Source organism: Cygnus olor, chromosome 1 (assembly GCF_009769625.2).
Source record: "Cygnus olor isolate bCygOlo1 chromosome 1, bCygOlo1.pri.v2, whole genome shotgun sequence".
Classification (NCBI taxonomy): Eukaryota; Metazoa; Chordata; class Aves; order Anseriformes; family Anatidae; genus Cygnus; species Cygnus olor.
Window position 1 is genome coordinate 90,475,194 of NC_049169.1, and position 24,629 is coordinate 90,499,822.

The window sequence follows — 24,629 nt, forward strand, 5'->3', positions numbered from 1 at the left end:
AAAGTTGGTCCTGTCCTGAGCAGGGGTGGTTGGTCTAGGTAAGCTCCAAAGGTCCCTTCCAACAAACCATTATTTTTTTTTTTTTTTTGTGGTGATTGTTCATTCTGATAAGGAGACATTTTTTCATATTTGCAAATGGATAAATAGAGGCAGCTGTTAAACAGTCTGATGAGGCAATAAAGTTATTTAGTGGCACTGAATTTCAGCAATTATTTACTTTAATTCTTTCTCATCCCTTTGAAATATACATTCAGATATCCTCAAAGAATGGTTGGTCTTAATTTACTGTAACAACATTGGCTTAGCAGACTACTAATCTACTTCACTCAGCTATTTTAGGCATTATTAAGCAATAGTGCATATACAGCTTACATTATCTTCAGAATTTTTTTTTTTTAATAATAAAACCAAAAACCATCCCTTGTATATTTTCAGTTATCACAATGAGCAGACGGCCATGTCAGGAAGGCATGAGAGCTTCATTGCACATTTTAGTGTATAAGGCTACCATTTGTCTTTAAGCAGGCGAAAGAACAACGTGTAAGTATGTCTTCATTGATCCCAGCTGGCATCTAATTTTTTTAAAATGATTTTTTAAAAAAAAAAATTTAAAAAATGGGGGGAAAACTAAACTGGTCTTACCTATAAACATATATGTAAGATATATGCATATCTTGTATATATAGTAAAAGAATAATATAATAATAGCAATACAAACATATGCATATGCATACATCAAACTAAGTTGTTTAAAAAAATGCTCCAGCAAATGGAAATTGAAAAATGTGGAGTTCGTAGAGCTGCTGGAGGAATTTGCATGTACGGATCAGCTAGGCTGTCTGCTGACATGCGTTGGTCAGCTTTTGAGAGTCTGGTGCCAGAGCATGTTTTTTAAGTACTGTTTAGTACCTTCTATTGCCTTACAAATTTATGGATATCATTTGCACCAATTCAATAAAATAGTACATAAGAGCCTTCATGTTTATATTTAAAGGCTTTCTAAAGCCTTTAGTTACTATAATTGATGGGCATCTTACCTGAATATAAACTGATAACCGTATCTTTCTGAGACTAAGCTTTGCTTTACTCCATACCTAACACAGCAGTGGTAAATATTTCAAATTTTAAAGTTGTAACAGTATATTTTCAAGTCCTACACCTGAAGGACTTGAAGTGTGTTAAGCTCTGAGCTAGGGGCTCTACTTCTGAAGACAGTCAGTATCTGTCTCCCCCCTCTTCTATTTTTAAATGAAAAATTATGGTTCAAAACAGAGACGAAAGATTCAAATTGTAGTTCATTTACTAGAAAGAAGCTTATGCTATTTATGACTTTAAAATCTTTCTTTAAAATACAAGAAAAGTCTTCGGCAAAGTGCGTGTATACAGCACAGCTGTAAATTCTTGTTTATCTGCTCTGTTGCAGTTTGTGTATCTGCATTTCTTGTCATGTTGTGATTACTGAAGAATGCTTTTTCTTTATTTTTGAGAGCTCTACAGGGCTGGCATTTATCGAGAGAAGACACACAGCACAGCCTTGCATAAATAATGGCACTGGTCCAAGTACAGCTGGGGTGGTTGCCAGCACAACTCCACTGAAGTCAAAGGAATTGCACCATGGGTGAGTTCGGACATTGGCTCAGGTTGTATAGGACTTTTACATGACAATTTGCAGTAATACATCAGCTGTTTAAGGGAGTACGGTCAGGTTTTGCTTTTTGGTTGAATTCTGTATTTGAGCTATTTCAAATTAAGGAGCTGAACTTCTGCTCGGTAGAGTGAATGGGCTTTTTGTAGTGGACTACTTTCACACTTTCTGTTCTCACTTAACCTGCTGCAAGTGCTAAATAACTCAGTTTCATGAAATGGCATGTCAATAGCACTGGGGCCCAGTGAATTGCTGGGAAGAAGCACTGTGCTGAATGTTTTGTAGGCTGTGTTCTGATCTTGTATTTAATATATTGCATTTTAAGTGATAAGATGATGCCCATTGCTTGCATGCAAGTGTTCTTTTGTACTGTCCTTAAAAAATCTGCAAATAATACCCATTTTTCATGGTGCTGCTTTTAGTTCCTCTTATTGGCTGTCATATGGATCCACTTGTAGTAATCAACCTCCTAAATAAAGAACAAATGAGTAAACAACTTACATCGTGCAGGAACAGAATAAACTATGCTAAGCATTTAGTAGTAGGGCAGGTCACTAGGTTTATAATAGTCCAGATTTGCATCCTGAAAAGCAAGACGTTTGTCAGAAGCAGCCAAATGATGTTTGAATGTTAAATCTGGGAGGATATGAAAGAATGGCAACTTGATCTAGAACTGAGATTCTTATTGCAAAGTACTGAGGGAATTCACCAGAATTTTGAGGAAAGCATAGTTCAGGTCTGTTTTCAATTGGTTATTGCTAGCCTGTGATTTTATCACATATTTTTCAATAGTAGTTATGTTTTTTAAAGTCAGATGTCAGAGTTGCCTAGTGAGATGAGGTGGTTTTTTTTTGTTTTGTTTTGTTTTGTTTATTTAAAAGCAAGAAGCCATACAGATATTTCTCAGTATTTCAGGACTTGAAGAAATAAGTGCCCAGAAAAACTGAAAAAAAACTAGCAATCAAATGTGAAGGATTCCAGTGGTGAGTTTTCTTTAAAAGTATCTGATTTTATGCCAATATTTCCATGGTTTGTTGGGAGGAATGGAACAGCAGACAGTATTCATTTATGATGCTGAATTCTTGTAGTCCAGCTAACCTAGTGATTCTAGGCCCCAGTCACTTGGGATCAATACATAGTTCTAAAAGGAATAGTCCAAATGATAACCATTGGAGAATCTGAGGGAAAAGTTCGAAGGAAAATACTTACCTCTTTCACATTAAAAAATAATTCCACAATTTCATTTTTAAAAAAGAATGACATTAAATAAGAAATACTTGTTTTATTCACTGTTTTAATAGCTTAACTTACTCAAACCTGTGCTGCAGATATGTTGGATATAGATTTTGGGAAAAACAAACAAACACCCCAACAACAACAACAAAAACACAACCCCAAGCCTGCCTGTTCTTTTACCTAAAGAGTAGAAAAGTGATAAAATAAATGTGTTATCACAACCACATGCATAAGGCAAGCATTAAGGAATAGACCTGGGGAAAATGTATTGCTGTAGCTGTTCATCTCCATGAATAAAACAGCCTTCATTCCATATATTTCCATGTTAAAAAAAGGTTTGCGTATCAGCCCCCAGTGTTATTCTGTTGTACAGGCTGTATATCATATGGGCATAAGCTCCTACAGCCTTGTGCCAGTAGCTGTCAGTATTCAACTTTGGTGTAACCTATAGGCCTGGAGCTACTCTTTGCTCTCATGTACAATTTATTCCATTAACTACGGTTAGCCAAACAAAACAAATCACTGGAGAAATGCAAAGGGCTCTTTAATTGTCTCCTCCTTGGAGATATGTTTCACTGCAAGCAGTCTGTGTGTAACACATTCTTTATACTTGGCATCCAGATCCTTGAAGTTTATGTACTAGGGACAGCAGAGAGAGATGTTTTAACCAAAGTAACCATAGCCGTGGTGCTTTCAGGGATGAAAACAGTACCAGACAGATGACTCAGTAGAAATGTACCATGATTTGCAGTGATAATTTTAACGAGGTTTACCAAGTTAGTTAATTTTTAAATAATACAGATGTTTCACTGGAAAATCAGTCCTGCCTTTATTAATGGGAAAGTTACAGAAAACTAAAATATATCAATTGTATATAAACTGTTTGACACACAGCAGGTAAGCTCTCCAAACAGGACATGCGCTCCGGAGAGACTAGGTGGTCCTTTCTTTGACTAAAGCTGCTATTGCCAATCTACTAAGCTAAATACACATTTCACAGCCTGTTGCTTCTTGAATACATTCAACTGAGTCCTTGTGTGCCAAGTATTTGTTCAGAATACACTGAACGTAACATCTAGGTTTGCTGCCAAAATGGACTCTGTCAGGCCTCCCTCCTGCATTTAGCCAGCTAAAAAAGCTGTTCCTTTCTAGTGAATTCCAGTACCATCAGTGTTTTCCCTGACTTATTAGAGTAAGAGCACTTCTTTCATTGCTTTGTAATGTGAATGTTCAGTGCCACAGTTTTCCAGAGGGGACAACAAGGCTATTGCTGCTTTGGCAAACAGAAGACTTGGAGAAGATGCCCAGGCTAATACTTTGCTTGCCTTCTGTTGCCTCTGTTCTTTAATACACTCAGGTTCGTGTCAAATGATTCATTAAAACATGTCCTTAAAATCTTTCCAGGGAAGATTCATTCTGTTCTTGTTGCATGTGCTACCTTAGAGCAGCTTCCCTCTTGGGCTAGCCTGCACCTGTCTGTCTGTCATCTCCCTGGACAGTATGGAATTATACTTGCAAATGGAATCGTCAACTTTTGTAGGGATTTGAGCACAGTGACATGCATGCTAATTCTCTTGTTGCTTCTCAGCCTTAGGCAAAATAAGATTAATTTTCCTTGAATCATTTCAGAGGAACATTCTGTACAGGGCATAAAACTGGATTTGGTCACTCAGGGTTAAAATACTGAACACCTTTATTAACAACTTGCTAGAATGAGGTTATACCGTGCAACAGGAAACATATTTGGGGTGTTCTAGTATAAATGAGAAGATGATGTAGCATAGATAAGTGCTGAAAAACAAAATTTTGGACTAGATCAGGGTTCTACAATGGTATTAACTGTTTCATTGCAAATGTAAGTCAAGTGTGCATTTTGGCAGCAGGGAGAAATCTGAAGTTACATGATTGTCTTTGCCAGTGCTGTATTTGTAATGTCCTTTCTTATTTAGGTGCCTAGCTACAAAACCAAAACAGCAATACACTGGCTATCAAGTCATAATCAGTTCTCATTAGTCAGGTTTTTAAAAAATATGAAGTCTTGGCCTGCATTCTCAATATGTGCATTGCAGTAACACAGTTCATAGCTTTAACGTTTCATTACGAGAAAACTTAAAGTTCCTATTCCCTCAGTCCTGAGCATTTGGATTTCATTTCTCCTGTTGAATGGTGGAACTTGGGACCAAGCCCTTCCCCAGCACATAGTTCCATTACAGAAATAGGCAGCAGAGGTTTGGTTCTGTGATACAGGATTGCCACCTTGGAAAATGAAAATAGCTACCCTGGACGGAGAGTTACTGTACTTGGGCAGGCCACTGAATGAGTAAGTGTCAACTCTGGTGGGCCCATGGGGAATCTGCCAGGGCACTTTGACAAGGCCACTGAGCTCAGAGGCCCTGCTGAAGAGATGGACTCATTCCACCTCTACCAACCACTCCCATTTCTTCCCATGTGCTGTCGATAGTGGTGGTCTGGCCCTTGGGAAGATAATTCCAGGAGTTTAAGCAGCAGAAAATTAACTGTACCAAAAATAAATAAAATAGTTTTCTGCTTAGTGTTGTTGAGTCTTTGTAAGAAAGGTAAGACATCCTGTCTCAGGGAGAGGCGGCAGTTAAATCACCTCAGCTGTATCATAAAAACTGGCTATTAAGAACTACCCTTAGGAGGTTGTGGCTACCAGGTTCAAATATATTGGGTTCCCATTTTATAAGCCTTATAAAGAAACCATTAAGAGTGGTACACAGTGCATTGCTTTGGCTGCTAACATTTAGCCTGGATTTTCAAGTCTGGGTGTGGCAAGCAGGACAGATTTTTTCGCAACAACATGTAGATGACTGTCCATACAATAAGTGTTTGTCATTTTTCTGTATCTTCCTCTCCTGTTTCTGAGGATTTTTATTTTCTCCAACCATTTCCTTAGCCTTTGTTCCCTTGTCCCTGTGGGGAAGGTACACTGTCACACTTGAATTATGACATTTAGTGTACCTTTTCAGTAACAGAACAGCCCTGAAAAACTCCCTGTGATGCTTCTAAGCAAGAGGCCTACATCTTGATGGCCTGGTATTTCTATTATGGTTTAGACGTTGTTTAATGGTAAAGCTACAATGTGTGAGATCACAGATTGTTGATGTGAATGAAAGCATGTGGAGGAATGGAACGCATTAGTTTCTGATGTGTAAAAGCAGAGTAACGTCAGGCTCCAGGTTTCTCTGGTTTTCCCCAGCTGTATCAGTTGGACTAACAGGATCTTTACCTTTCCAATTGGACTCTCCACAGTTTTGTGAACAGCTGCATCATAACTTTTTCAAGAGCAGATAAACACAGGCCTTGTTTATGGTGAGTCAGACAAATTTACGGATGTGTAGATTTAGCGAGCAGTTCTGCTTCAAAGATCTTATTTTTTCTGTGTAGTTCTAATGAAGAAAAACTTTGTCACAAATAAACCAAGCCAATATCTGATTTCACAGTGGTTTCTAATTTAGCCTATTCTGTGAAAATATGGTCAGAAGCATTCAATTAAAAAGAGGAAGGAAATATTGCATGCTCAGATGTCTAACTTTGCTTGTACTGAACGTGGGAGTCATCTCTGGCAGTTGAACTGTCTTGACGGCTGCAGCCTTCTGTAAACATCAGAGCTGCTTACTACCTTGGAATAGAAGTTAAATTTTTTTATTTTTTTTTCTTAAGATACATTCCAAGAGGGTTTTTTTTATCCTTTAGCAAAAGCTTAATAAGTTAATTAGAGAACACCAGGAAGGAAAACAGTGTGCAGGACGCTCACTGCTCTTTGTCTGAAACAATGAAATCTTTTAAGCCACTAAAGATCTAATCAGAGAATTACAAAGACCCTCAGGCCTTTCCCACACTGGGAATATGGCTGTAGTATCTCAGCCTATGGCAGAACAATGCAGTTGCTGGCTCAGCTCCACTGGCTGCACCAGCTATCATATATGGAGATTTTGGCCAAGCAGTTTTGCAGATGCAGTTTGAAACACTGACACTTGTTTCAGCCATGGGTATGTGGGCCTTGTGTCACACAAGCGATATGAACAGCATACTAGTTTCCTTGTCTGTAAATTCTTTTATCCTCTGTGGATTTTCTTCTGCAATCTGTACGCTGCAAGAAGCTCATGTTTCCACTCATGCATGATGTCAGCACTGTGGAAGAGATTTTTTCCACTTCAATTTTATGTGTATTTGGGGTATTGACATACTAATTTATACATGTAATGCATGCACATGTATATTTGTATTTAAATCTGCACACACACACAGACGATACATGCAAAAGTTTCTAGCAGGTATGAAAGCCCGAACTTTTCTCCCCCCCCAATATTTAAACAGTAATTTACATGGGAAATTACATCACTGTAATTTTAATGTAATAATTTTAATGTAATAAATTTTAATGTAATAAATGAGTTGCCAGAGCACTTGACATCAGTTTTTGGTTGCATATGGAAACTGTTGCCCCATGATATTTTCGTTTTTACATTACATTTCTACTTCCACAATCAAATGGTTCCAAGATACTCCGGTGGCCACCATCTTCTGCAATGCAACTTCATTTTACAGCAGGCATTATTCACATTTTCAGCAGCATAGTCAGTACCGTCTTTGGTTTTCAGAACTTGCTACTAGCTAATTAAAATGTGTGTAAATTAATACAGATGTACTCAAGTTACCATGTCTTGTCTTCTTTATCTGGTTTGTTTCTTCAGGTGTTTCCTTATGCCCTGTGTTGCCCTTCCCCTTCAAGAGCACAAAGGCATGTGTGCGTATCAAAGGAGAGAAGTAAAGACGACCACTGTTCTTGCATGTCTTGTATGATTTTTCTTTGGCAAGTTATCAGATTTTCTTGGTGTCATTACTTGTTTCTTGCAATGAGATGTCTACTGTCTGCTTAATGAGGTTTTGAATGGCAGTCAACATTTTTGCTTCTAAAAGAAATTGATGTAAATATTTGCACTATTGGAATCAATATTGAGTAGACTAGGAAGTAACTTGGGGTGGGGGAAGGTGATCTCTCCCTCACTCTCACACACACACTGTTAATTTCCTTTTATCTGGGGACCTAAAATTATGTTTGTGCTTAGATCTTCTTTTTCTTGCCTGCAAAGCACTTATTTCACCAGTCTTAGGAATAGGTAATGGAGGCTGGTTTGTTGTGGCTTGCCTGCATGAGTCAGTCAGTGGTGACCTTTGAATGTTGGAAATGCCACAGTGTATTTCACTCTGCAAGATAGTTATAGGTAATAGGAAAAAAAAATAAATCAATATTTTACTGATAGCTAGAGCAGGAGTAAACTTATGCCAAAATTAAGGTTTTAATTTCTTCCCCTCCTGTCACTATTTTCCAATTCTTTTCCTCTTTCCCTAACGAATTTGTCCAAGACAAGGAACAGCAACATGGACAATGAATTTCACATCAGTTATTGAATGTAGGAAAATGTTGCTGTCTTGCTCTGTGTCTTCTGACAAATTTCAGTGTTAAATACTGAAAAGAGGTTTCTCTGAACTGTATTAACACTGTCACCCCCAGCAATGTCAAGAAATGGGAACAATGTTTATTCCCTCAGTTCACAGTCAGGTGTTGTAAACTTGACTGAAACCAAAGCATTTTACCAAGTCTGTCTGTCTTTCAGCCACAGACTAATACTCCACCTTCGTTCGCAAAGGGAGAGGGAGCAAATAAGATTGTCACTGCTGGCCAATTGCTTTTTTTCTAGCTCAGGAAAGTGGTTTCTCCAGTGTGCTTATGCCTGTGCTGTGCAGCTGGAACAAAGAAAAGAGTCAACCAGGTCAGTGTCCTCTTGGTGCAAAAGCTACTGTTCACTGAAACCTCAGATAATTTCGACCCGAATGCTGCAGTACCGGAAGGTTAAGATGGGTCTCCAGGGCAACATTCTCCCCAGTGGACAGTCAGAAATCAGCTGCCATGTGGTCACTTTCACTTAATTATTATGGGCTGGGCTTTCGTACGACTTTAAGAATTATGCTAATTCAGTATTTAAAAAGCATTATTGTATGGGCAGTAGATATTTTAATTACATGAAAATTAAATAGAAGCTAAAAAAAAATATCATAGCTACATGTTCAACCTCTCCTGAGGATAATATATTTAAAGAGTTAACAGGTAAATTTGAAATAGACAAAAGAGTACTCTCCTTTCCCAGAGGTTGGTTTGGAGCCTTTTTGCTCCTTTTGTTGGTCTTGTGAAGACTTTATAGTGAAGGCACAGTAGAGGTCTGAACCATTAGCAGCTGCCTTACAAAACAAAGGTGAGTGAAAACAGATTCTGCCTTATGCTCACAAGGCAGGTGATTCACCAATGGGATGGAATGTAGCATGAACACATTATCCTTCTGAATAAAAGCCTTTTTTTTTCTGAAAATGTGGGCAGTGTGGAAGATAAGAAAATAAACCTTTGGTGTCTTAGAGAGAGAGCTTCCCAGGATCAAATCTCGCCCTGCATGAACCTTTGCATATGATTATGAAACAATATCTTTCTTTGATGGGGTGTAAATGAAGGCAGCTGAGTTATGAATATTACAGAGCTTTTTGTGCTTCTTAATATAAATACATATTTTGTGTCTATGTATACACCTATATAAGTATCAAAATCTAGTTCTGCTGGTGTGGTCAGTGTCAGCTGGAGTTGTGTCATTTGCTTAGAGGAGGAGAGGGCAAATTCTTATATGGTATTGGGGAGTGCTTCTTCACATGAGAGATGAGATTCTTTGCAGCAGTAGGTACTCATGTGGAGGAAGATGAGTTCCCCAAATCACACATAGTTAAAGGAAATTGAAAAAAAACTAGCTTTCTGTGGCTATGATCTTTTCTAACTACAGTGGAACTTGATGTTTTTTCTGCTCTAATATCATGTTATGAAGTAACGCCTATGAGACAGCAGGTCAAATTGGAAGAAATTTTCTGTGTAAATCTGAAAGAACCTTCAGCTATAATGGGGTTAACACTTCAGGATAAAAGATGGAACATTTTATAACTTGGAATAGAATTTATTGCATCTCTGTAATTCAAATCAGAATAAGACCAAAAACAAGGGATGGAAGGGGGAATAAAAAGTGAAATAAATGTGAAGGGAAAAAAAGAAGCATAAAGAAAGCAACAGTGAATATGGAGGAGAAATAATGTCTTGTTTACAAAAATGCTTCTCTTAGCAATAAATACACTAAAAATGCCTTTTAAAAATACAAATCAGCTCACCTTTAATGAGAATGGCTGAGGTAGGAGACCCGTGCATGTTAAATCATGATGGGATGTGTAGAGAAGATCTAATGACTCACAATGTTACTGCATATTCTTAAGCTTTCTATTATTTTTCTTGTTGTCATGGCATCGTCAGAATTTTGATCTGAATAGGCTTATTTTCCCCCATTGTCTATCTGTTTCATCTGGAAAGAGTTTTGTTTTATCATTTGTAGGAGGTTTATATAGGGTTTTGTTTGTTTGCTTGTTTTAGTACTGGCCCAATATCATTATACTTGTAACATCGTTAAGAACATCCCCAGTTTTTGGGAGCATCATAAGATTCTCTCAGAGGAATAGTGCAGTGAAAGTCAAAGGAAGTTATATTCTGAGCTGTGCAATCCATGGGAGTGAAGGAAATAGTCCTGTGGGCTTTAATCCCTTGCTGTAGGTCTACCAGAGCCAAGCAGGCAAGCTAGAGGGTTTCTTTGACCCTTTTCTGTGCCTCATTTTCTATTAAATATTTCCCTTAAAACTGAAATTATTTTTATATCTTCAGATGGTAAATGTAAGGTATTCAGATGCTAAACATAATTGAAGGCCATAGTCATTACTGTCATAGAAAACCCACCCCTCAATGACCCTTTTTCAAAATGTGTAGCTGTTATCTCTAGATTCACCCCAGTAAGGAGCTGCTGGAGTGGTATTTTCCAGAAGTCAGTCCAATCTGTTGATAAAAGTCTGGGATGCTGAGTGGTTCCTGAAAGATGCTTCCTACTGCCACTTAATAGTGATGTTAGGGACAAGATATTTAAAATACATAGCAGATGGCTCACAGCAATGAAGTCAGGGAATTTATCCTCCAGGAGACAACACTTTATTCATTTTATTCCTGTTCTTTTGCTGGTGACTTTTGTCATATTGAGCAAGACAGGAAAAGCTAGGGCAGAATGAAATACGATATCTTTCCCATGAACATTTCAAAATACACTTGAAAAGTTTTTTGTTTTGAAAATGAATTATTTAGTTTTATAATGTAAAAGGGAGAAGAATTTTCTCCATTTGGATAAGACGTGGTAAGCATTGATCTTATTATTTTATTTTTTATTTTTTTACATTTCAATGCTCATTTTTTTTAGCTACTTGAAAAAAGGAACTGGGAATTAGTTGTGGTCATCTTAGAATGTACTGAATTATAATATGTAAACATATATGTGTTTATATATATATATACACTTATATAAATGCATACAAACATAAATAGAGGGGTGTGAATATACGTAGAAGTAAGAATTCACTTGAAAGCAACTGAGATCTTCCCCAAGCCCAGTTTCTTTCTTCTGGGAGATCCTGGGTTTTCAGAGTTTTAGAGAAGTCCTGAATTTATCAGGTGTGATAACCATGCCTTTCTGTATATAAGGTCTGCCTGTGTCTCAATGTCTCCAGTAACCTTTGATTAAGAATGTTACTAGAGTTCAGATGGGAATAAAAGATGTGAGAAGTCAAGTGGATAAATTGGAGAGGGCTCCTGTATGCCATAGCACATTAATACTGTCTCACCCAAGTATCAAAGACAGTAACTATAAAAGTAGAACTGTGCAAACAGACTTTCCACTTGTATGATTCTAGTTCATCTTAAATTTTCAGCTGAGAGTAACAGTTTTTCCTTCTGAGCTCTCTGGTGATAAAGAACAATTTCTCTGTGTGGAGGCTGAACTTTCCACCTTACCTTAAAAGCTGCTGGTTCTTTAATGGATTGCACCAGTCTTTCTAACAGACCTAGTGTAGAGTTCACAATGCAAATAAATTCTTTGTCATTTGCACTATTTTGTTAACCATTATTAATATTTAGAAAACAGTTGCAGACTTTTTCTGCTGTGCTGCTTTCTGTGTGAATGCTCCAGTGGTGCCTTCACTTTTTCCTGAATCCACAGTCCCATCCCTTCCCACCCCAGGGGTGCAGTTACTCCGGTTTCACAGACATAGCTAAGGCACTATCTGTAGTCACCAGGTTCAACTTATTTCAGATACCAAATATGAGACATTCAGAAAATTAGTGGTATTTTACTCTTGTGTACCATGTCTAGTCACAGTAGATTCACTTTTAGAAGTAAGCAATTTTAAATATCAAACATGAGATAAAGAAATGGACTACCTCAAATATGAAGGCCGTTGTTGAGAAGCTGTTCTTTGGGCAGTTCATCTACCACCACAGAGAAACTCATGTTAGCAGAGCTGTGGTGTTGCAATGTAATAGGGTAAGCCATGATGCTGGCCCTTCTGTTGTCTTGGAGTGTACCCAAGCTGATGTATTATTCAGAGGAGACCTCCTGCTCTTGGTACAACACTGTATGGAGCTGTCTGAGACTGATTCACCCATTCATTGACATCTGCATCTTCCTAACTCAGAAACAGACTGAACAAAGTTTAGCTAACTAGGCAATTCCATATAGGATTCTGAAAAAGAAAAGGGAAATGCCAGTTTACATACTAGTTTACAATGATTTATTAAACTGCAATTTATGACTTCATAGTGAAATAGAAAATCCAAATGAGGCTTAAACAAGAATACAAAACCACTGAGTTTAGGACTGAAAGGCAATACAAGTAAAATCTGCCTGGCATTAACATGGTTCTTTTATATTAATGTCAAAATGATCAAAACAAATGGAAATTTTAACACTCAGAAGAATTGGGAATGTGATATCTAAGAGGAAAAAAAAAAAACAAAACACTAGATTTTAGGTTTTTAGCACAAATGGCGTATGAATAAGAACATCAGAAAGAGCTGCATATCCTTTGCAGTTTAAATGCATAGTCAGCGAAATAAAGGTGAATGGGTTGGATTACACTGGATTAAAGGCATACTTTTGTTGTTGTTGTTTTGTTTTGTTTTGCTTTGCTTTTTTTATTTGTTGTTTTGTTTTGTTTTGACTCATGGTCTCAAGTTGTTTCATATCTCTTATAATATTCCTTGTGAAATACCATTATTCTCAGGTCAACAACAAGACTATCTCTATCCCTATCTCTAAATACCAAAGGACAGTTTTGAATTTTGACTAGAGCTCAGGTAAGATGTTTTCTGCCTAAGCATCTGCAGCAGTAGGAAAAGAGGTTTTCCTCAGATGTGTGATACCACCCCATGCCAGAGGCTGGTATCACCCTAGGATCCATTGGAACATTATGCCAAAGACCAGTGTGAGTTAAGGAGCTTGGCTGTGCACTTGGATGACTGAAGAGTGCTTTTGAGCTTTGTCAGGCCAGTTTTGCTGATGGAATGCTAAGAGTTGCATGGAAGAGGAATAGTAACATCTTAAAACAGCAGAGCTATTTGTTGGGGACAGTGAAGATCTGCCTGTAGTTTGGTCCAGCAGCATCAGGAGAGTGAAAATAGGGAACAGTAAAGGAAAAAGTCACTGGTTTAAGCCTTTAGTGGCTAACTGTGACATAAACAAGTGTTGAAGAATATGTTTAAAAAAAAAACAAAACACTCATTTTTGAAAATTTTGGGAGAGTTTTTTAATTCATTGCTAATGTTTAAGTTACTCTCTATTTTGGGCTAATCAGTTATTGAACCTCTGCTGTCTAACTCTGAAGAAGAGAAATTCCCTAACTGGTTGTGAAAGTGTACCCCAGAAGCAGACTGCGAGGTTCTATCTGCACATATAGGACAATAATTAAAGAGGCTAATTTTAAGTTCCCTTAGCACTTGGGAGCATTAAAACCTACAATAATAAAAGGTTATTGATGAATGAAATTAGTCTGTACTCAGTTTCATAGACTGATACCATCCAGGTTTGCAAGCCTATGTGTACATTGTGTGTGATGTCTCTTCATTTGAGCCTAGCATGAGGAATTTTGAATGCTGCATCTGGGCTAATCCCAAGCATCCCAAGGAAGTCAAATTATTAGTAGGTTCCTAATTTGAGGAAACTGGAAAACCAGAAAAGAGGTTGGTAGTATTCATATACACAGCTTAATGCTTTCTCAGCCTTACAGAAAATTCTTAATAATCTCTATAAATTATGAATTAAAAATGTAAAACAAGTGAAGTCTCTTTATTATATATTTTTTTTAATGGATTTAGTCTCTCTATTCTGTTTCACTACTAAATAAAGCTGTGAAACTCTCCTTGGCTGCTTCTTCCTAGCAGACTTGGAACAGTTTTGGTGGATTTATCAGAAAGCTTCCATTTTTTAGCTAGTTGTGTCTTTGTCTTCCCTTCACTGATATGTTTCTGTGGGATACAAGTCTGTTTTAAGACTTTTGGAAAGTAAAGCAGTTAAGTGATGTTATACTTAAAACCACCAACAACAAAAAACTGCCTTGCATGGTCCATTAAACTTTTGGTAATTACATATCCATGGCCATCATCCCATTGCTCCCATTTTTGTTCCCATACATCATCACATGTGGCTCTAGGCTGCGTAGTGTTGTTTTCCACAACCAGTATCATTTTCACAGACTGTCATGGTCTTTTGACTACCGTAGATACTTCTGAAAGTGAAAACTAATCTATGGAATGTCAATTAATGATATTTTAAAAAATAAGACTAACAGTCTAGAGTTGAAATAAATAGCAGGGAGGCCAAGGAGATGGAAGATTAGAAGAAGGTCTAAAGATGGGCCCATTAATCTCAGTTGGAGCTGTGGGTCAAAGTACAATTGCTCCCTTTGGCTAGCTTTGAAATCAGATTTAAAAATAGAAACCAACAAAAAAAAATTTGCAAACAATGCCTCCTGTAAGCAGGGAGGTTGAGGACTAAGTTGGAAAGACGGTAGTCCAATAGGATGAGAAGTTTTTTGGACATCTGATCAAAAAGAAGAGAGATACTTTAAAGCACACACTAAAACATTTGTTATGCATATGTCTTTGTTACTTTTAATGGATATTTCTGAAAGGAAAAATAAAAGAGAGAGAAAGAGTACAAAGAATAGAGAGAAACGGGTGGCCAGATTGACTAGCAGAGGAAGGAGTAGAAGAGCGTGAAGGGCAGTCAGCAGGGAGAAGAGGTAGGGAGGAGTGGAAGGGTTGCAGAGCAGCTCACCTGCAGGGCTGGCAGCACCTGGAGCAGAGCCTTGCTGCCCCTCAAATCCTGCCAGATCCACTGGGGAGGAGAGTGGCGTACTGTCACTGTGGGAGAAGAAGAGAAACCTCGTCCTACCTCAGCATTTGCCTCATTAGGAAATAAGAGGCCATGGAATAATTTTGAGAATTAGGTACTGCAACTTGTTTGTGTGCTTTGCTTGAATCTTTTCACTTCTCAAAAAATCACGGTTCTTAAGTAAAATTAATTGACTCCTGTACATGGGAGGAGGGGATAGAACAGCTGATTAAGCAGCACATAGCTCAGTGAAATTTTAATCTGTTTCTAAGTGAGGCTTGGGCTGGTTGGTGTTTTACAGTGAGCCGTTCCATTCAAACCTAGTCCATGATGCCGTAGTGAATTTCTGGCAGAATAGCTTCACTGGTGTCCTAAAAATAGTTGGTAAGTTTAAGCTGATGCAGCAAGCTAACAGGAGTGCTGGGCCCTGTGGCTCTGTACTATCACACCTACTTGAGTTACTTAGAAATTTAACAGGTTATAGTTGAAATATCTCATTGAGTCTTTGCCAAAGACTGAGCAGACTTCCTGCAGTGACCCTTGCTGAGTGGGTAAGGATTAGAGCTTGTGTCATTTCTTAGTTTAAACTGCTTTTTAGATTTCTTCTGACAATCATATTTGTCCTGCTGGGTAAACTGAGGCATAAATCTGGGAAAACCTTTTACAGAAGAGATCATTTTCTCCCTATTAGAAAAGTTTAGTTGAGAGTATGTCATGTTCTCCCAGCAGGTGTTGTCAAAGGACTATGTCTGTACTTCACAAGAGGTGCAAAATACAGCGCTAGTCCACAGCTACCTGAAAGCTTAAGGTAAGTAAAGGGAAAATGATCACAAACCACCTGGAAGGTAAGGAAAAGCTCTGTCCTGTGGATATGACATTTGAGGGGGATGGGGTTATGTTTGTGTGTTTTGGTTTTCTGTCGTTTTATTTTTAAAGGTCAGAAAATGTAATCCTTTGCGCTGGTGGTAGGCTTTTTACCCACCAACTGCCAGCGCACACACCCTATGCCCTGCCTGTCTGCTTCTGCCCTTTCAAGCAGAGAGCTCACATTTTCAAAATGTTTGGGTATCTAGCTTGAAGTATCTTTCAAGGTGGCCTACAATGTAGGGCACTCTTGGAAACACAGACCTTTTCAGTCTGGCAGACCCCATTTAACTACAGGATGCCAGATACTCGAGATGTAATCATTTCCTTACACAGCCTCCACCACCTTGTTTTACTCCCTGCCACCCAAAACACTAGCACACTTTTGCCTTGGTTCTCCATATTTCTGTATTTAGCAGTGCCACTTAAGCAGTATATAAGCTAGGCAGAATTTTTTTCCTAAGCTATATTTGGGGGTATAACAATTTGGTTTTGGAAGGCTCTCCTATTTATATGTTGCCCAAAACAAAGTGGTAAATTGAAACATTCTGCAGTGCGTGTTTTATAAAAGTCATAGAATTGTAGACCTACCATGACCCATCACTAAACCATATCTCTTAGTGCCACACCCATACGTTTCATAAGTAACTCTGGGGATGGGGACTCCACAACTTCCTTGGACAGCTCATTCCAACACTTGACCACCCTCTCCACGAAAAAATCCTTCCTAATGTTCGATCTAAACCTCCCCGTCACAATTTCAGACTATGAAGCAAAGTCGTGTTTTCCTTCAGAAGTAGGAGTAGCTTGAGAGCAAAAATAACATTGGAAAGAAAGAAACAGATAGGTAACATCCACAGTAGGCATGTATCCTGTCTGTCCCCTGCAGTCAATGCTCCTGTTGCCTCCACTTCCTTGGGAAATTTTCTGCCGGCCATTAAAGCCTGCTCTGCAGATGTGACAAATTCTATTGTGCTAAACATAAAAAAAAAAAAAAAAAAAAAAAAAAGTGTGAGGCTAATGAGAACATTCTTTTTTTGTTCATTTGGTTTTTTTTTTCCTAACCCAACAACATGCACAAGTACTGAGTTCATGGCTATTTGTTTCCTAGCACTGAATGGACTTGTGGCCACACAACTTCATCTGTATACTTTGAAAGCACATCTCTCAGAAGCATCTGGTCCTTGAAATGCCAGAGAAAGGGGATGCAGAACAAATAGCAAGGTGGGTTTAATTAGCTAATATAGTATTACTGCAATGCTAATGCTTTCATGTGCAGAGTTTGTACTCTGATTTCAGCAGTAGCTGAAAATGCAGTTTTTGCTCCTTTCATTTATGTTACGTTTTTATGTTTCATTTATGTTTGCTTTTTATTTATTTTTCACACTAGGAAATACTGCAATGATTATAGGACTGTATATTTAATAAATAAGCATCATAAAAATGAAATGAAAAATATTATTCTCTTCTGTGCTTTTATTTGTTGTTCTTTATTAGTAATGCTAGCTGAAGTGTAGTCATTAAGATATATACATATATCTAATGCATATGTTGAGTAGGTATCAGGTCTGTCAGACAGAACTCTGGAAAGCAATTGGCATTTGACCAACTTTTTGCATTAATGTGGATTGCATTTGACTTTTATGGGAGTAGAATTTGGCTGCTGTTAGGTGCTATTTTAATCCTTTAAGAGAGAATGGAACCAATTTCAAGCTGGCCATTCCCAAATGCATCAAAATGGCTAGACTTTAGGGCCTTTCCAGTTCCTGATCTCCTTGCTGAGAGCACCAATTTCTGCCAGAAATCTTCATGTCTGCCAGTATATTGAAACAGCTTTGAAATCACCAATTTATTAATAGAAAATTCATTATTTTAAAGAACTTTACTCATGGTAAGTGTATTGCTGTACAGAAACAGAAATCTTATTCTGAAGAACTCCCAGCCTAAGCAGATGCAATAGCAGAAAGCAGAGATGACAGAGTAAAATGCTGGACTTAAATGGAAAGGGAGAGAAGTTGGGTAACAGTGATTTACTATGACAATTGGTGATAATGTACACCTGTCAAATTAGTTTTCATATTTCATGAAAAAAAACTATAGCTGCATACCTAATGAATGTCCTTCATGAACTGCTTTTCAGGGGATTAATGGAGAAAAAGTTTTGGCAGAACAACTGAAGGGGGAGGCATAAAGAGAGGTAAATGTGAGGGTGTTTGCAGGACAGATAAATTGAGCACCATCAGCTGAGGGGAGAAAAATCAGGGGGCATTGCATTGAAGCAAGAAAAGGGGCAGTCACACAACTCCAGGATGAAGGGAACAAAGCTGAAAACCTGATGCACTGAAAATGGTCAGAATGATTGTTGCCTGGTTATCTTCTTTATGCAGCCTTCACTGTAGCTGTTTCTATTAGGACAGTATTTATTCTCTGGTTTTATGATTCTCTGAAGTGGCTGTTGCTGTTACCAGTTGGATGATACAACTGAAGTCACGAAAACATTCCTGGGGAAGCTCTGCTTGTGATTGCTTTGTTGCAGAAAATGAGCACTTCATAAAATTCCTTTGTTAGTGTCTAGGTGTATTGTTGTGACCTGGTGTTGTCTGACAACCCTTTACTGTCTGTGATTTTGCTACTGATACCACTGATGCATTTTTACTAAATGTTACCTCCATCCAAGCACAGTGTCTAGGGGGCCTAAGCTGAATGAGCACCCATCAACCATGGAATTCCCTTTACTGTAGCCTCAGAAAAGGATGAATTAGAAAGTGTGGTACATGGCTCATGGCTCCCAGCCCTTGCCTGGATATTAAGAGCTAGTCATTTAGAGTTGTGAGTCGTTTCGGATTTGCCTGCTCTTTGTTTTGCAGACACAATCTTTTCTGCTAAAGTACTTGCACTCTTCTTTCTTTAACTTCCATATTTCCAGGACACCCTTCTTAAGCAAAAAAAAATGACTATTACCATTAGACTGATGGGAAATTAAGGCATACAAAGACCTCAGCAGTTTGCATGGATTCATACAGGAAATCTGCACCTGAGTATTACATGGAAAGTGCATCACTGTAAGTACGATGACCTGATGCAAAATTCAGTTTAATACGGAGAGGTCTATGCAGAGTATCTTCTTGCAAGTTAATCTATGAATTGCTACCAGAGTCTATACAGGTGTTTGTAAAGCTGAATTGTTGGATTTGGGTAGGCCAGAATAGTAGAAGTAATATTTTTGTGTGTTCAGATTAGCTTAGATATTAGTTTCAGCTCTTCATGGCATTTTAGTGCAAAATACTGTACTGATGGATATGGGAAGTGAGACTTAACTCTTTTAATGCATTCCTGGCAAGCACTATATGCACTTTTCTTGCCTAAAAGTGTTGCTTTCACATCACAATTTCCAACTAAAGTCTCCAGTCTCTTATTAAACACGGGCAGAATAGAATCAGATAAATGATTAAGGTGTAGTACATTTGGTGGTCTGGTATCAAGAAATGTTTAATTTGAATGGAAATGTCTCCAAACTGAATTTTCAAGGAGGGAAAATTCACAGTTTCTGACTAACATCCTGACAACTTTTTTTTTTTTTAACTTTCTGTTCAATTACTTTAGTGTTTTGGTTTTTTTTTCTCTGTGTGCGTGTGTGTGTCATTTTCTAGATCCCTGTTTGCCATAAAACTTTCTCAAGAGCTGCATTTTGTAAACAGCCATTCTAGTAAATATTTCATTGGATTCTATGAGACATATTTTCACTTCAAGGAGATTTTTTCTGCCTTCTTTGTAGTTATACCTATTACCTATACCTAACACATACCTATTGCAGTGTTTTAAACACTGATCATGGCTGACTTGGTGGTTCAAGCCAATATTTAACCAGCAAGCAAGATCCCAGGTATAATACTGAAACTGAATTATTTTTATCTTTACAGCCCTCTTTTTCAGAACAAAGGCTGAACTATTTTATTAAAGAAACATATGAGACTCTTATAATGGATGTGTAGAAGGTTACTACTTGACCTGAGAGGAAGACAAGCTAAGAGCTTTGAAACTATTCTTAAATTGACTATATGTTTATATGTATTTTGAAGGGAGAAAAGGACTTGGTTTAATCAACCAAAACTTATATTTCAATAATCTTTAATTCTTTCATTTTAATTTCCACAGATTATACTGTCTTTTCACTTTTGTATTATCAGTGTCTAAATTGCTTATCTATTTAGAAGTGGAAAATTGGATATGTATACATTTAAGCAATAAATAAATAAAAATAAACACCAAACCATAGATATTGAAAAAAAAAGTCACATTACTATGAAATTTTCATTTTGATGAAGTCTATTTATCAAAAACCTCCTGACCAGCTCTAGTTCTTCCTCCTTCCCATACACATTTAGCTAGTCCCGAACTCTTTTCTGAGACAAGAGATTTTCCTTGCTGCTTCTTATAATTTAATGTGATGTCTTTCAGCAAAATAAACTCCCACAGAGTGGCAGAAACTATGGAGTGAGATTGGAAATTCCTTTAGTTGGTCAGATGTGATGTCAGTATCTCGGACTCAGGGGAGCATTTTGTAGAAGTGACTTGAATGTGTTAGCTTTTTCTGAATTTAATAAAGCACCTAGTCAAGCATTACACACTTTGCAAAAACAGTCCAAACGCTACCAGACTAACCATCTTGAATGCAAAAGAAAAGACCATGGCAGACTAAAATGTACTGCTACCAATATCCAGATTTGGCAAAAGTAGTAACTTCTCCCTCATCACAGCAGCGATAGTCCTTGGGAAAGCCATTCCTTTTCTGAAAACCTATCAGTATATGCATAAAATCACGGTATCAAATCAGTGTATACAATCACTCTGAAAAAAAATATGCTCTTATCAGAATAAAGCTTCCTATTATAAATTAAATTTTAATAAGGCCTTCAAATTTTCAAGCAAACCAGATCAAGCTTTTGCCCTTTTATTATAGCAGTAACTTCAATTATCGGCGCTGTAATTAAAGGCATTTCCATGGTCCAAATAGTGCTCATATAGTAGATTATCTAAACCCTTTACTTATGGACTAGGAGCAAAATAACTTCCTAAAGTCCTTATCTCTTCTTCCTCTCCACATGAGCAAACTTTGCTCTCAGTCAAAGTGGTGCTTATGGTGTTTATAAATGGTTTATTATCATATATGCTCACATATGCTGGAATTGTGAGGTCAGTCTCCATTTCCAGGTGAGGAGGGGGAACAACAAGTGAGTTTTGACCATGTGAGGTCTTCCCTTTCAAACAGCTCATGCAATGTCCCCATTGATTGAATTGCAGATAATGGAAAAGTTCAGTGCAGTGAAAGTTGCTAAGACACTTCTTGTTTCAGAAAGGAAGAACACTAACAAACAGTCTGCAGAGATTTGACTATATGTTCTTGGTACTCTGACTGGAGAAAAACTGATAAAGAGTAGAAGTATTGGGTTATTATTGCTGGAGAGTCATTGCACACAATGGGGGAAGAGCTTCCATTTCACATTTGCAGTTGTAGACTTATTGTGGTTGATTGTGGTTGCTTTTTAAATAAAAACCTTGACTTATTTCTTTGTATTCTGCTGCTCTATGTCACAATTAGCTTTGATTCAAAATTTGGTTCTAACAGATAAAGGGATTTCCTGCTGTATTCTTTTTTCCTTAAATGTCATCTTTAAGTACTCCATATGATTATTCAGATCATCTTTTCATGAAGACCAAATTGTGTTGTGACATCTTATTCGTTCTTATCCAGCTCTCTCCCCAGATCATACTGATGTCTCACATGTTCTCTTCTTGACTTATAATAAGCTGTCATACTTCTGGAGGGGATTCACCAGGAAAGTGTCTCAACAAACAATGCTGCCAACTCAGTAGCTGATGTGCTTGATACAAATATTTCTGTAGTTACCAAAACTGACAGACTTGTATGAGTGTTAAAGCAGCAAAGAATTTCAGGAAAAGCTCGAGTGACACTGTTTTAAGATTTGCTTCTGTTCTGATTTAGGAGGTCATTTGCCTTGTACTGCTAGTAAAAGTGAGATCTTTGCTACAGAAAAAACACTCATCTTTCAGGTCTAGAGTAACACTGGAAGTGGAAGACCTAGAATTCCTCTGAAGAAGATTTTTTACAGAACCCTATGGCAAGGCAGATATCTTGTCAGGTTCACTTAGCAACCAATATTCTTTAAAGATGAATCTTTCACTGATTCAAAACAATACTTAAAAACATTAAGAAGCATCTTCCAGCTATTTAATAGGATGGCTACAATACAGTTAATGGGAAAATTGCTTGGCATTTTCAGAACCTTCAAAGACTCAAGAGAGAAATGGATTTAATTCTTCCCAAGTCATATTGATTCTTACATCATGTTCAGTTTGGATTGATCTGTTTGGAATGAAGATTTGGCACTAAAGACAATTTAAAAATGTCAAAGAACTGCTGGGAAAAAAAAAAAAAGGAGAAAACGTACATAAAGAAAACTGTCATCTGTACTGAAAACATTCCCTTTCTTTTTTATACTCACTAGGCTTTGCTTGTGTTGTTTTGTTTTGTTTTGTTTTTAATAAACTGGTTATCTGCATTTGTTTGGAAAAGCATGTTGCATGAGCCTGCTAGAACTGCTGAGCCGTGGTGGGGCAAGATTCCCAGTTACCACCACCACCAAGTGAGGATTTTGTGGCAGCTGCTGAAAGATCACTTTAATCCAGATGCAGAGAAAGTGACTTACTTCTTTTATTAGAGAAATAAACCCTCCATATGTTTCACTCATGACCTCCAGCAATCTGACAGGGCTGCTATGGTGTACTCTGCTATTGAGGGCTACAGTAGTTTCTTCTGAAAGCTTGTCTCTTTGGCAAAACTGGCTTTATACTGCCAGGTTACTGGGACTTGCAGGCTGCAGTGGTTGCCTTGATATTTCTCTGTGAGCCATTAGGACAAAGGGATTAGTTTTAGTCCTTTCCAAAGGCTTTTCTTTTTCTCTCCCTTTCCTTCCCAGCACACACCCACAACGTCTGATGTTTTTCTTTTTTTTACGTGCCTACATAAATAGAGCTCATTGCTATTAACCTGACATTTCTGAAATGGTCATTAAATCTTTGTGTATGTCTGCTTGCAAGACTGACTAAGTGTGGCTTTGGCCTTTCTCCTGAGGAGGCCTGTCTTCTGACTGCTTTGAATTGAGTGAGATGCACACCACATAAGGATTAGGAGAGAAATTCCTTCATGCAGCAATGCCTGAAGAACTGTGCAAGTCAAACAGGTAGCAAATGTAAATGACCTGTCAAGAATGCAGAGCAATGGGAGAATCAAAGGTAATATCACCAGCAGGTTGTAGGGGGGTCTAGAAAGACACACAGCCTTGTTGCGTGACTATTTGAAAAGCAAAAATCTGTGGCATACTGAATAGCTGTTCCACGGCACAGCCTTCTCTTTCTGTGACTTCAATCTGAGCTTGCAGCAGTCTTTTCCAGAAGAGCTGCTGCTGCCCACCAGACCCTTGTGATTCTATTTAATCATTTGGCTACGGCATTGTTTACACCAGAATCTGTCTGCAATACAGGATTAGGAAAATAAACTGATGAAAGGTGGGGAAAATAAACAAATCTTCATTTCACAGTCTGTCAAGATTCCCTAGTTTCTCTTTATTGCTCAGACCATATGGTAACTAGATTATTTTATTATCCCAGTGCAACTGTAGAAAATGGTAAGGAGTGAAAAACTACCTTTGTGTTTCTGGAAAGGGAGATGGGATTTATTCATTAATAAGTTCATGTTTTTATTAGTATTGTATGTTTCCCATCAGAACGATCAGACTGGCTTTTAAAACCAAATTTTTTTTAAAAGGAAAAGCCTCCCCAGAAAATTGCAATGGTGATTTTTATGTCTATTCATTAGGATTTATTATTTTCATTTAGCTTTCAGCAGTTGAGGAGACTTGAAAATTCAAGTCAATCTCCTTCAGCAGATTGTGGTGATAGTGATCAGAGGCAGCGGTGTGTGTGCTCCCTCTAGTGAGCTCTGTCCAAGAAGATGCAGTTTTAGTTTGGCTGCTGTCTGCGGGGAGCTCCCAGTGCTTCACCCAAAGTATTTTCTCTCCACAGGTAAAATTCCACAGGTAACAGAGAATGACCATTCTCTTTTATTCAGTCTGGGGAGTCGGGCGAACACTGAACTGTCAGCAATGACTGTATGCTGAGAATGGCCGAGTCGCTCCTGGAGTAGGGAACTGCAAAGATGTCAGATTCCCTTCTAGCTCTGCCACCGGTTTGCTGTGCATGCCAGTTGGACTCTTAAGTTTGTATACGCTGCTTCTGAAAATCCCTTTCAATTTCCTTATACAGCTCTTTCAAAATTTCTTCAACAAACAGCAAGTTTAAAATAAGGAGGGAGCAGAGCACCGACTGACTTCATGTTTGTAAAGTACCCAAAGATGCTCAGGCAGCAGGAACTCTCAGTGGAAAATAATGCCCTGGAAGAAACCAGACAATAGTGAAGCACAACACTATCCATGCAGCTATGAATTGTGATGGCAGATTGCTCACATGTAACCTATGGCTCTACTTATTTGATC

At 37.9% G+C, this 24,629-nt stretch overlaps 1 long non-coding RNA gene across 2 annotated transcripts; it reads left to right on the plus strand.

Annotated features, from left to right (window-relative positions):
• Positions 1 to 435: 435 nt before the first annotated feature.
• LOC121065348 lies at positions 436 to 7,696 on the plus strand. Of its 2 annotated transcripts, none has more exons than XR_005817005.1 (3): positions 436 to 540; positions 1,498 to 1,618; positions 7,600 to 7,696. It is a non-coding gene; the product is annotated as an uncharacterized LOC121065348 (long non-coding RNA). The 2 variants fall into 2 exon arrangements; XR_005817004.1 differs by having other exon boundaries at positions 469 to 540; positions 1,488 to 1,618.
• Positions 7,697 to 24,629: the final 16,933 nt, after the last annotated feature.